The following is a 13,373-nucleotide window of genomic DNA, read 5'->3' as shown; positions in this document are numbered from 1 at the left end:
GTTTTGGAGCTTCTTGAGGGAGATTGAAGAGGGAATCAAAGAGAACTTCTTGGAGGTAAGAATTATGGACTTAATACTCGATCCTATTGTGATTTCTACCTAATTAATCATGAAATTTGGGGGATTTGAAGCCTAAAATTGGGGAGTTAGGGTTTGGAAATTGGAGACCTTAATCTAGGGATTTGAGGGGTCATTTGTGTCAGATTTTGGGATTCTTGGTATGTATGAACTCGTGGGAGGATAAGGATTCTATTAATGTGACTTTTATCAAATTTCGACGTGGGCCCGGGGGTCGGGTTGGACCAATTATAGGATTTTTAATATAATTTGATTATTTTTGCATGGGCTTCGTTCCCTTAGCGTATTCTAATATGATTCTGATTTTGGATAGATTCGGCGCGAGTTGAGGCCAAGGCGAGAGGCAAAGGCGTCGCGGAGTAGTATTTCATCCGGTTTGAGGTAAGTAACTAATGTACATCTGGACCTGAGGGTATGAAACCCCAGTATTTCATATTATTTTGATAAATAAGGTGATGCACATGCTAGGTGACGAGTGTGTGGGCGTGCACCGGTAGGGATTGTTACCTGGTTCGTCCCGTAGTGACTATTAAGCTGCGTATTTGATTTGAAATCATATGACATCCCATATTTTAGACATTGATACTATATTTTGGGTTGTATGCCATGTTTGGAGTCTTGTACCGACTTGTTTAGACCCTTAGGGGTATTTTTATTATTTTCCTCACTCTATTTGTTTTGAAAGCATATCCTCTTACTTATTTATTATTTAAATCCAGTTTTATCAGTCTACTTATTAATATGTGAAAACTGTTTGGGCTGAGTTCCCTGATTTCCACTAATATGCCTGAGTGGTTGCGAGGTTAATGACTGAGAGAGGTTGAGGACCTAATGGTGAGAATTATATATCTATTATGGATCGGGCTGCACGCCGCAACAATATTATATATATTATGGATCGGGTTGCATGCCGCAGCGATACTTATATGGATCGGGATGCATGCCACAGCGATATATATATTGGATCGGGCTGTGCACCGCAGCGATATGACGCTTGGGCTGTAGGAGCCCCTCTAGCGTCTGTACACTCCTAGTGAGCGTAGTCGACTATAAACTATGGATCGGGCTGCACGCTACAACGGTTATTATGATTACTACTATTATGAGATTTTATTGATCTGGAGTGCTGAGTGTGAGTAATATTGACGAGAGCTGAGTCATGAGTGACTGAGAGGCTTTCCCGTTTATGATATTTTGTTGCTTTCACTCTTCTTTTTGTACTGAGCCTCAAACCATATAAAAAAGATTATTGGATGCTTGATTTATCTCTTGATGTGACATATAGTTTCGAGTTATGAGTGTATTGGAGGATATTTCATGTTGTTTAACTGTGGAATGAATTAGGTTCTCATGCCTTGTTGGTGAGTTCAGACTCAGGAAGATTAAGTGATTGCTTTGTAGTTGTGGCTGTGAAAGAGTATAAAGAGATGTCAGTTTGAGGCTAAGCATGTGGGTTATAACCTGCGAGGTAATCTATAGATATGTGATTTTTATGATGTCGTATGGAGGCTTTCTTTTGTTCCAGTGGGTTATATTTTTGCGATTTGAGTTTGGATAGATTGTAATAGTTGACCTGACCATCACAATGATGAATGCGATATTTGCAGATGATTTGAGGTATTATATGGTTTGTGTTACATGAGCTTATGAAGGATTTAGTTAAATCTCACTATGGTATTATGACAGTAATAGGGTATGGTTATTGTAAGTTATTAGATGTTTTATTCCATAGCTTTAAGCCAAGTGGGGGAGTCTGCTATTGACGATTTGATTGCACGGTTATGTGTTGTATTGGTTTTGGTCTAAGACATACTTGTGGATCGATTATGATTTGCAGAAGCTGGTTTTGAGGATGACTTAAGCAAGGAAAATTCTGGATGGGAATCATGGAATGATTGAGTTGTTATTCGTGAAGGATGTAGTGTGCATGGTGTAGGAATTTGCTTGGTTGCGTTAAGGCGGGGTTACTTCATTGGGTGTTGTCGTGTTGATGGGTCACATGTCGTTCGGCCCGTTTGGGTGGTGCAATTGAGATTTGAGCAGAGTAGATGACTCTCGAAAGGGTTCTAATGGATTCAAGATTTATATGTGACAATTGGGATTTTTCAGGATTTGTATATGGCTAGAATCTGAGATTTACATTGGATGGTGTCGAGACTCGTGGTATTCTATATCATTATGGATTATACATTCAGTATCAAGAAGGTAAAGTTAACGGCTTTAGGTTCACAGAAGGTCTTTTCAAAGTGGGTGTCTCGTTGTGGTACTTATGGGGTGCTTAAGAGGGAATACAATGGCTTATGGCCTTAGGGAGGTGTGGTTTCATGTTAGGACTTCTTGTGGTGAGTTTTGGGTAATGATCATGGTGTTCTGGCAAGGAGAAGTGTCAACGTGAGGGAAATTCGGAAGGAACTTAGAGAAGTAGGATAGCTTGGTAGTGAGTTGGATCAACACGGTAATGGAAATGATAGGCTAGGTTCTTTGGGTATTTGTGATATGGTGAGTCTCTACAGGTGTTTTGTGGCAATACTCTTGGGTTTGGCGACCTGCGTGGCTTAGTTGAGTTGGAGAGATTCAGTTTTATTGGCTTGGTAATGTGCAAATTGACTTCAAAGTGTTCTCAATGATTTCTACCATAGTTTGAGACGGACATATCCTACTGGCATGAGGAGCATATTGCGTATTGTGATTTTCTCTTGGATTGGATCAAACAGAAGGTTTCTGACTGATCGGGTATGTATTCTGCTGGTGACTCAGAGTTGATTATGAGATTCTTGTACTTTTCATATGATGGCATGATAGATGTGGTGTGTTGTGTGGGATTGAGATTTGTATGTGCAAGTATACAAATCAGTTCCAAAAGGAAGATTATGAGTTTATGCAGCACAAATGGTTTCGTATGTTGGCACTAATTGGTTTTACCTGAGTTGAGTGTACATTTAGAAGGCGCACAGTGTTTTGACTTACAGATGCTTCATTAGTATTGCAGTACTCACCTGGTTGATCGACTGTTGATATTTAGATTTTGCTGTGTGAAACGAAAGAATTATAGAAGTACTCCTCGTGGGATGATCATAAATGAGAGATGTGTTAGACATTCATGCAGTGGAAATGGGATCGGATATGGTGATTCGTGTGTTCTATAGATTTGAAGTCCTCAGAAGTAGATTGTTTTGTGGTTTTGTGGACTGTGATAATCCAGCCAAGCTAGCCAGATGATAGTAAGTGTTGAGTTTAGGTCATTGGGGACTTTCGAAGGTTAATTATCTATTTGTGGATGACTAGGGTTGATTTGGGAGCTCATTGGTAGGCCTAATGAGGATGTGTATTCTACATCGGGTTGGATTAGTTGGTCAGAACTATTAGTGTTGAGGGGTGTGTTGTTCAGTTAGAGTTGATCATATTCGTGTTCTAATATGTTTTATGAGTTACTCTTCTATGCTACGAGGGGTTGTGATTTGTTTGTTATAGGCACACATGATGTTGCTTTGTTTGAGTCTTGTAGTAGAATTCGAGCGGAATGGTTGATTGTGCCTTGTTTATGGAATTTAATATATGGTGTTATTTGTTTCTCCGTGGTTATGGTCATGCACTTTGGGTACTTGATGTCTAATTGCGCGTGCTTGTTGATTTTGAGTATTGTGGCTTGAGGTATTTCATATGTACTAGTGTTTGGATAGGATCACACATTGCAACAGAGTTATGTTGGGATATGATCCTTCGTGTTAGATTCGTATATTTTGGCTCTACGGTGTGTGATGGGTTCTTAACAGTGCATTGTGGTGATACTTGTTGAACTTGCGGGGATGGTTCTCTAGTTTGAGTACGTCTGGATTGTTGAGCATTGGTGCACAGATTGCACGATTTGTGGCTCTAGGTTGAATTGGTGTGGCATGTCAGTAGGGCAACTGTATTTGATAATATGAGGACGTCGAACCTAGAATAGGTGCAATCAGAACGACTCTTGTCACGTTCGAAGACGAACATATGTTTAAGTGCGGGAGAATGTAACAACCCAGCTGGTCGTTTTCAGCATTTGCATTTCGTTCAGCTATTTAAAGTCTTGAGTAGCGTCGTATGATTAATTTGTGGTCATTTTTCTAAGAATTTGGGTTGCCAGATTTTTTTCAGATTAATTACGAAATTACCACTGAATTCGTATTTAAATTTCTACACTATTTTTAAATATTGAAACCAACATATCTCCTTAATTATAAAGTCAAATGGAGTGATTCAAAAGCCTAACTTAACTGAAATTTCATAAGGAATCCATTGAAGGCATAAAAATGAGTTTCGAGATCATTTGTCACATGAAACGAGGCAAAACAGCTAGGCAAAAATATTTAATATCGAGGGTTTGTTCATTTGATCATATTTTGAGTTGGGGAGCTCAGATTAGGGCAACATTTTAGGTGATTTTCACCATATGGATTGGGGCAAGTGTTTTCTACTCGTTTTTGGTTATATTTTGTAAATCTATCTTCGTTTTTGGTAATTGAATTGTGGATTTTAAAGAAACAATTGAGGGGCTTTTTCCAAAGTTTCATAGAGTGAAATTTGAGTTTTGAAAATCGATTCGGAGTCGGATTTGGGTGAAACTAGTATGGTTGAACTCGTAATTAAATGGGTTATCAAATTTTGTGAGTTTTGTTGGGTTCCGAGGTGAGGGCCCGGGTTTGACTTTTTGGTTTTTATTAAATATTCAACATTTATCATTTGGATTTATTTCCTTAGGCATGATTTGATGTTCTTGAGTTGCTTTTGGCTAGTTTCGAGCAGTTCGAAGGTTGGTACACATAAGATGGCATTTTTGGAGTATTGTTTGGCTTTCTCGGTATTCAATTTGGCATGTTCGAGGTAAGTAACACTTCTAAACTTGGTGCTAAAGGTATGAACCCCTGAATATACGTGATATGTGTTTGGTGTTGAGGTGACGCACATGCTAGGTGACGGACCTGTGGGCGTGCACCGTGTGAATTGTGCCTCAATTATTTCTGTGGTACTGTGTACTCACCTAATCTTATTTGTATCCATAAAATCTCTATGTTCTAGAGTAATTGAGTTGTGATCCATGTTAGAAACCATGTCTAGGCTATATGCTTATCCTGTTGGGACCTAGTGAGGTTATTTCTACTGTTGAGTTATTTGCTTACATTGCAATTACATAGTCATACGCATTCATTTGCATATTATATCTCAGTCTCTGTCACTATTTATTGATATATCACATCACTATTTTTGGGTTGATTTTCATGACATTATGAGCCCGAAAGACTGGAGAGATTGATGACTGAGTGAGGCTAAGGGCCTGATTGTGAGGATATTGATGGGATCGGGCTACATGTTGTAGCAGGTATTATTGATTCATGATAGGATCAGGCTGCACACCGCAACATGCTTATTTGATTCATGCCATGATTGACTTATTATAGTGCTTGGGCTAGAATTGCCCTTTCGGAGTCTGCATATCCACAGTAAGCGGAGGTACCTACTGAGTGCGAGTGCTAGTGCCGAGAGCGAGTGATGAGTGATTGGGATGGCTAAGTGTTTGTGAGGATTGAGTGACTATGAGGAATGAGTGACTGTAAGGACTGAGTGACTGTGAGGATTGAGTGATTGGGAGGACTAAGTGCATTAATACTCCGAGAGTATTGCACATAGCTTTGTTACCGCATTGCATTACAGTTGGCATACATACTTGACATATAGGCATAGAGATGCATTTCCTCATGATGTACGATATAGTAACACTCACGACATTCACATGCACATTGACATGTAGTCATAGAGATGTACTTTTCTCATGCCATCTGATAATAAGACTTCCTGACTATTGTTGAATGTTTTTGGGAAAAAATCACAGTTTCCAAACTTACTCATATTTTTTATGTTTTCAGTGAAAGATTTGGGATTTACTGTTATTGTCACGACCCCAAATACCCCGTCATGATGGCGCCTATCACAGTACTAGGCAAGCCAACCCAACAAGTAATCATAGTGAATTCGTTTTGTAAAACTATTTTCTAAAACTGATTAAGTCTCAAATTTTCATAAGAAGTATATAAATCAACTGAAATGTGCGAAAAACAGTACAAAAATATACCAACACAACCCAACAAAATCTAGTGTCATAAGTCTAGAGCCTCTAATTACAACTAGTTTGACTGACTAATATATAATAAGCCATAAAATGTAGAAAACAAATATAGGAAGGAGGAAAGCAGGGCTGCGGACGCCGTGCAGCTACCTTGCAGTCTCTGGTAAGCTCCGATAATGCTAGGGACCCTCACTCTGCCGCTCAGGCACCTGGATCTGCACACAAGGTGCAGGGAGTAACGTGATATGCCAACTCAGTAAGTAACTAAAGTAAATAAGGTCTGAGTGCAGTGACGAGCAGTTAAAATCATATATAAGAGTATACAACAGAGTATCAAACCAATTTCAATAGTTTAAAAGCCAATTACTTCATAAAAACTTCATTTTCAATTGAAATACTTTGAAATCATTTACTTAGCAGTTTTCAAAAGAGGTTCATTATAAAAGAAGAGTGAAATCAGCAAAAATATCATAAATGGGTCCCTCGGGCAAGGTATCACTCATAAATATAGCCTCTAGGGCACTCGTGACTCAAATCTCATCACATAGTACTCACACTCGGCACTTAGGCTCAATAATATCTCATAATAGTAATAATCATAATAACCGCTACAGCGTGCATTCTGGTCCATAGTTTATAGTCGACTACGCTCACTAGGGGTGTACATACTCCGGAGGGGCTCCTACAGCCCAAGCGTCATATTGCTGCAGCGCGCTGCCCGATCCAATATATATATCGCTGCGGCGTGTAGCCCGATCCATATAAGTATCACTACAGCGTACATCCCGATCCATACTATATATATAATCCTCACCATTAGGTCCTCAACCTCTCTCAGTCATTAACCTCATAGCCACTCAGGCATAACAGTGGAAATAAAGGGGATTCAGCCCAAACAGTTTTCATATTTAAAAAAGTAGAGTGATAAAAACCAGGTTTAGAAAATAAACAGGTAAAACATGACTGAGGATATGCTTTCAAGCAAATAGAGTGAGAAAAACAGTAAAAATGCTTGTAAGGGTCTCAACAGGTCAGCACAAGGCCCCCAAACATGGCATACAACCCATCAATCTCTAAAATACGTGGTATCATAAGATTTCAAATCAAATACGGTGCTTAATAGTCGCTATGGGATGGACCAAGTCACAATCCCTACCGGTGCACGCCTACACACTCGTCACCTAGTATGTGCGTCACCTCATTTCAAAACAATACGAAATACCGGGGTTTTATACCCTCAGTTCCTGATTTACAATGGTTACTTACCTCAAACCGGATGAATTACTACTTTGTGATGCCTTTGACTCTTGCCTCGGCCTCAGCTCACACCGAATCTACACAAAATTAGAATCATAACATTAGAATATGCTAAGGGAACGAAGTCCGTGCGAAAATAATCAAATTATACCAAAAATCCCGAAATTGATCCAAACCCGACCCCCGGGACCACATCTCGGAATTCCATAAAAATTGCATCAATAGAATCCTTATCCTCCCACGAGTCTATTCATACCAAAAGCATCGAAATCGGACCTCAAATGGCCCCTCAAATCCCCACTCAAAGCTCTCCAATATCAAGCCATAATCCCTCAATTTTCTTATTTAATTTTCACTAATACCATGATTAAACAATGAAAAAATGGTCATAAACTCAAGAAATGAAGCTTAGGTAACTTACCCAACTGATACTCTTCAATTTTCCCCTTGAAATTCACTACCGTAGCTCACTTCCCATCTTCATAGATTTAGAACTTAGCAAAAATTCGCGAAGGAAACCTTATATACCTTTTGAACCAAGGATTTCGCACCTGCGTTCCCTTTTTCCGCTTATGCGCTACCGTTTTTGTGGCCAATCTACCACTTTTGTGGTCAATCTAACGCTTCTGCGATTTTCACTTAAATCCCTGGAACCGCTCCTGCAGCCTTTCTTCCGCATTTGTGGTCACGCAGATACGTCCAGATGTCTGCTTCTATGGCTCCGCCTGACTCACCTCTTGGCCACTTATGTGGCTTGCTTTTGCATCTACGGGAGTTGCACCTGTGGTCTCCCAACTGCAGATGTGGTTATGACAGCAACCATAAACTTCAGCTGCCAAACTCAACTCCAAAACCCCCCGTCAACCATTCGAAATCACCCCGAGGACCCCGGGACCTCAACCAAGAGCACGAACTAGTCATATACCAATATCCAAACTTATACAAATCTTCAAAATACCCCAAACAACATCGAATCAACCAAATCACATTGGATTCAAGCCTAAGGTTCCAAAATCTTCCGAATTATACTTTCGATCAAAAAGTCTATCAAACCTCGTCCGAATGACCTGAAATTTTGCACACACTCCAAAAATGATACAACGGACCTACTCCAACTTCCGGAATTTCATTCCAACCCATATATCAAAATCTCACCTATCAACCGGAAAACGCCTAAATTCTAATTTCGCCAATTCAACCCTAAATATACTTCGGGCCTCCAAATCATATTTCGGTCATGCTCCTAAGTCCCAAATCACCTCCCGAAGCTATCCAAAGCATTAGAATTCTCATTCGAGTCCTTATGCACATAAGTCAATATCCGGTTGACTTTTCCAACTTAAGCTTACTCAAAAGAGGCTAAGTATCTCAAACCTTACCAAAACCATTCCAGATTCGAACCGACTAATGTGATGCCACATAATACGGATAAACAAAGCATAAATAAGCAGAAATGAGGGAAACAGAGTGGTAACACATGAAACAACCGGCCGGGTCGTTACAGTTATACTTGAAAAGCATGCTTATTTTTTCGTACTGTGTACGAGCGGAGTTAGTTCTTGTACCAACTTTATTATATTGTTATGAACTATTGTTGCCTTGATGGTAATTGGAGTTGGACTCTGACCCTTATCCTAGCTCATCAGTACTTTCAACCTAAGGTTAGGTTTGTTACTTATTGAGTACATGGGATCGGTTGTACTCATACTACACTTTTGCACCTTGCATATAGATGTTGGATGTTGATGTTGCTGTGTTTGGCAGGAGCTGGATTTGAAGATGTTCCTGTGCTCCGGTCATAGCTGCCTCTTATCCTTGGTGGCTTTAGAATTTTTAATATGTTCATGTATATTTCAAATAGATGATGTATTTATTTCATACTAGCTTTGTAAACTCTAAATCTTAGAAGCTCATGATTTGTACTACAAGTCCTTGGGAATTTTTTGTATAATAGTTCATTTGTGTTATCATTTCTTCTCTTAGTAAATCTCATTTGAACTGGTTTATTATTTACTGGCTTACCTAGCGGGTTGGGTTAGGTGCCATCATGACTAGTTGGATTTTGGTTCGTGGCAGGTGCAATACGGGAGTTTGTATCGAATCATTAGCATTGATGTTTTCTATATTTTTAATCCTTATTGAGATGACTTTTTCCATTGCTATGGAGTAAATTTTCTTAGGGTGTTGACATATATGGTGTACTAATAAGTTGATTAGGGATTCGATTCTTGAAAATTATTTGAATTAATTGATGAAGTTTTGTGAAGTTATTTATTATTTTGATTCATCGAAAGAGGAGCTTGATATTGAATTTCTTTACATCTTATGCTCTAGTTTAAATTTGTGATTCAACTAGGTTAACCAAAAGAGCCTCTTGAATTATTAATCGAACTAGAAAATAGGGAAATATTCGTGAGAAGTTACCCTTTAGACTAAAACCATCATTTTATTCGTTGCATTTATTCACCAGGATTAATTACTAAAATTAATGTTTAATTGAAACTGAAAATTAACTTCAAGTGCAATCTAATTATCTGTTGAATTTTATTTTTATTGAAGATGATGTGCTATTATCAATGGAGAATATAATGCCATTCTCATCGGATACGATTTAGATTGTGTTGATTATAAACAAAGATTGTTATAACTAACAAAGATGCACATTTTCTGCACTTATATTGAGATAGATGTGCGGGCATACCAGGATCAATAAGATTAGGAATAAATACATTCATCCCAAGGAAGGAGTAGTCTCGGTGGAGGACAAGATCTAAGAAGCGATACATAGATGGTATGGTCATATGAAGAGAAGAAACACAAATGTTCCTACGAAGAGGTGTGAGAGGTTGACTCTTGGTGGGTCGGAGAAGGGATAAATGTAGGCGAAAGAAGTATTGGGGAGAGGTGATTAGGTAGGATATAGCATTGCTTCAGCTTACCGAGGACATGACCCTTGACAGGAAGGTGTGGAGGTTGAGAATTAAGGTAAAAGGCTAGTAAATAGTCGAGAGTATTTGTTTCCAATACCAGTAGTAGTGGTTTAGTCTCGTATTCTGTTATTGTTATATTTCTATTACTACATGTTGTTTCTTTCACTGTAATTTCTTATTATCTTATTGGTATTTGAGCAGTCATAACATCACCCATAACTAAGGTGTTTGTAGTCATCAACAACAGTTACTCCAAGGGTAAAATGAAAAAAAAAACTAATTTTATCTTGAAATTCTAAAATAATAAATAATTTGAGACAACTATTCAGCTTATCCACCGTTTTCAATATTACTTTCGTCATGCCCCGACATCGGGAGGTGCGACCAGCACTCAACCGAGTGAACCCGACTGAGCAAGCCTATCCGAGATTTTCTACCCAACTTATTATGATCAAGAAAGCAAGTTATTATTAACTATACAGCAGGAAGATTTTGTAAACATTTCCAAATCGATTCAATTGTTACATCATTGGTAAGTTTTTTTTTAGAAATTACATACACTTTTCAATTTGAAGGAACAAGGGTCCAAAACACAACATAATCCAGTGACTCTTCTAATACCCATATACAACCTACATAGTGTATACAGAGCCTCTAAAAATACAAAAGAGAGTCATAATAATGCTAGCAACAAGGCCCCGACTATACCTCGAAACGTGGCAAACATATAAACAAAAGATGTACTAGATGACTCCAGGAAGAAATGGGGCTCACCGAGTCTGCTGGAAAAATGATGATGGTTCACCACTAGCTGCCATTAACACTGTCTGCTATGGAACCACCTACATCCATTTAAACATGTAGCGCCCCCAGCAAAAGGGATGTTAGTATTGTTGAATAGTACTAGTATGTAAAACTAAACACTAAACTTAATAGAACGAACAATGAAATAAAGGAGAAGCAGTCATGATATACAACAAGAGCTTCAAACACATACGAAAACATCAAGTAATGATCACACAATTTCCAGTTAAGTTTCCATCTTATTTAGGTTTTATAATCTCAGTGCCATGTGCCACAATCCACACTACCACCGTGTTTCTACATGAAGTCTGATCTCGACCCGACCGGTTAGGTCATCTCATTTGAGACATCAACCATTTTCACAATTATAGTCAATCAATCCAGCACAATTACCACCATGTGTGTGGGATGGTGTTCGATCATGGCCCGATCGGCTAGGCCATCTCACTTGATACATCAACCATTCAATCGTTCATCTCAATTCAGATTTTCTTCCCATCTTTCATTACATGGCACGAGTAGCCTCATTTATTAAATTGTTCTTGGCACTTGGTCGTATCTTAAAATTTAATTTTCCCTTTTTATACATTCAAATAATATTATCATCCACATCAATAAGGCCTATCATGTAGGGCATCGCATACACATGGGGAAGGCATAAAAAATCTTAATCATACGGAGGCTTTTCATACAAATAGCATAGCAAGCTTTATTCGATTCTTGACATGAATTCTTGACCTTTCTGAACACATATATTCCACATTTAAACACATTCTCAAATGGAATGACGACATGATAAATATTTAGAATAATCATTGAACATAAATCTTTCAACATAATATGTTAGGGAACGGTTCTAGTATGATCAATTTAGCGACATACACCAATTACACGTACACCAGAGGTTCGATTCTAAGAAGAAGGGGGTTTAGCCATACATACATGGAATTCGCCCCTTAATGATACTATGATGATCCACTACACTAAGCAACTTCAGTTTACAATATTAACATCCAATGGGACCATCATTAGTAACAAATTCCATAGTTTAAGCCATTTAGACACTTTATCAAACACATAGTAGGCATAAGTCTCTATATCTCATAGCCATAGAATTGATTCATCCAACTAACACTATTTACCAACAATTTAACCTACCATCATTCTTGAACATTTTATAACTTCCAACATCACATGCATGACCATCCATCCATCCCCAATCAACAAAATTTAATCAAATAATTTCCTTTCAATCTCTACAATGGTTATGTATTTAAATTGAAAAATTATGGCTTCCAATCACCATCCCATGAGTACCAATACTTAATTCTTACTCATATTCTAATAATAAATTCATGCATGTAAGTCTAAGGGTGTAGGATTACCTTTTGAAAAATATCTTGCAAATTCCTCCCTTTGAGTTCTTGAAGAAATTTCTTGAAAATCTAAAGATTCCATGTGTAGATTTCATCAACGCTAGTGTAGAAATGATGGAATTTCACACCAAGATAATGGGATTTCTTACCTTAAAGAAGAGAGGAGTTTGTGGTCTTGAGAGAGTGGAGAAGAGCTCCAAAATTCGTTCAAGTGAAATGGGGGAAATGAACCCCGAAGGCGAGTACTAAAAAAGGCTTCAGGTGGGGGTACCATGCCTGTTCCAGCGCAATTTGCTAATAATTCATTGGTTTTCAAAGTTGCTGAGAGGGATGGCGTGCCACAATCCGCGCGTTGCACTTAACCTGGCACGCTCCCAGTTATTTTCCTTTTTCCCATTGCTTTCTTCTACACTCACCCTAATTGATACCTTGATATGATATAGACCCGAATTGACTTCCAAACCTTCATATAAGTATGAAACCATGTTTACATAATAAAATCCTTTCCATTTAATGTATCTATTTGTTACACACAAATGCTTCCCATTCACAAGACTCCTTAATATGATCCAACGCACCTTAAACATATATTTTAATTTCAAAATGATGTGGTTCTATCCCATAGGTCTCCTTTAATACTTGAATACGTTATTCCCAAATACCAATGGCGCATTTTAAAATCTAAAATCACTAGGAAATTTTAACGGGGCCTTACAACTTCTCCTCTATATTCTCCAAATTCACTTCGAACAGAGTTAGTACCTAACCCTCTTGGTGCATACTTCCTAAACTTTTCTTTTGGAACTCCTCCAAAGTTCCAACTGGAACTTG

At 38.3% G+C, this 13,373-nt stretch overlaps 1 long non-coding RNA gene across 1 annotated transcript; it reads right to left on the bottom strand.

Moving 5' to 3' along the window:
- Positions 1–10,850: 10,850 nt before the first annotated feature.
- Positions 10,851–12,764, bottom strand: LOC104226052 (uncharacterized). Its single transcript, XR_710740.1, has 3 exons — positions 12,692–12,764; positions 12,552–12,611; positions 10,851–11,204 (listed from the first exon to the last, which is right to left on the bottom strand). It is a non-coding gene; the product is annotated as an uncharacterized lncRNA (long non-coding RNA).
- Between the last annotated feature and the right edge of the window lie 609 nt (positions 12,765–13,373).

The sequence above is a fragment of the Nicotiana sylvestris genome, chromosome 1 (assembly GCF_000393655.2).
Source record: "Nicotiana sylvestris chromosome 1, ASM39365v2, whole genome shotgun sequence".
In the NCBI taxonomy this organism is placed as follows: Eukaryota; Viridiplantae; Streptophyta; class Magnoliopsida; order Solanales; family Solanaceae; genus Nicotiana; species Nicotiana sylvestris.
This window is presented reverse-complemented; position numbering and strand designations above follow the sequence as displayed.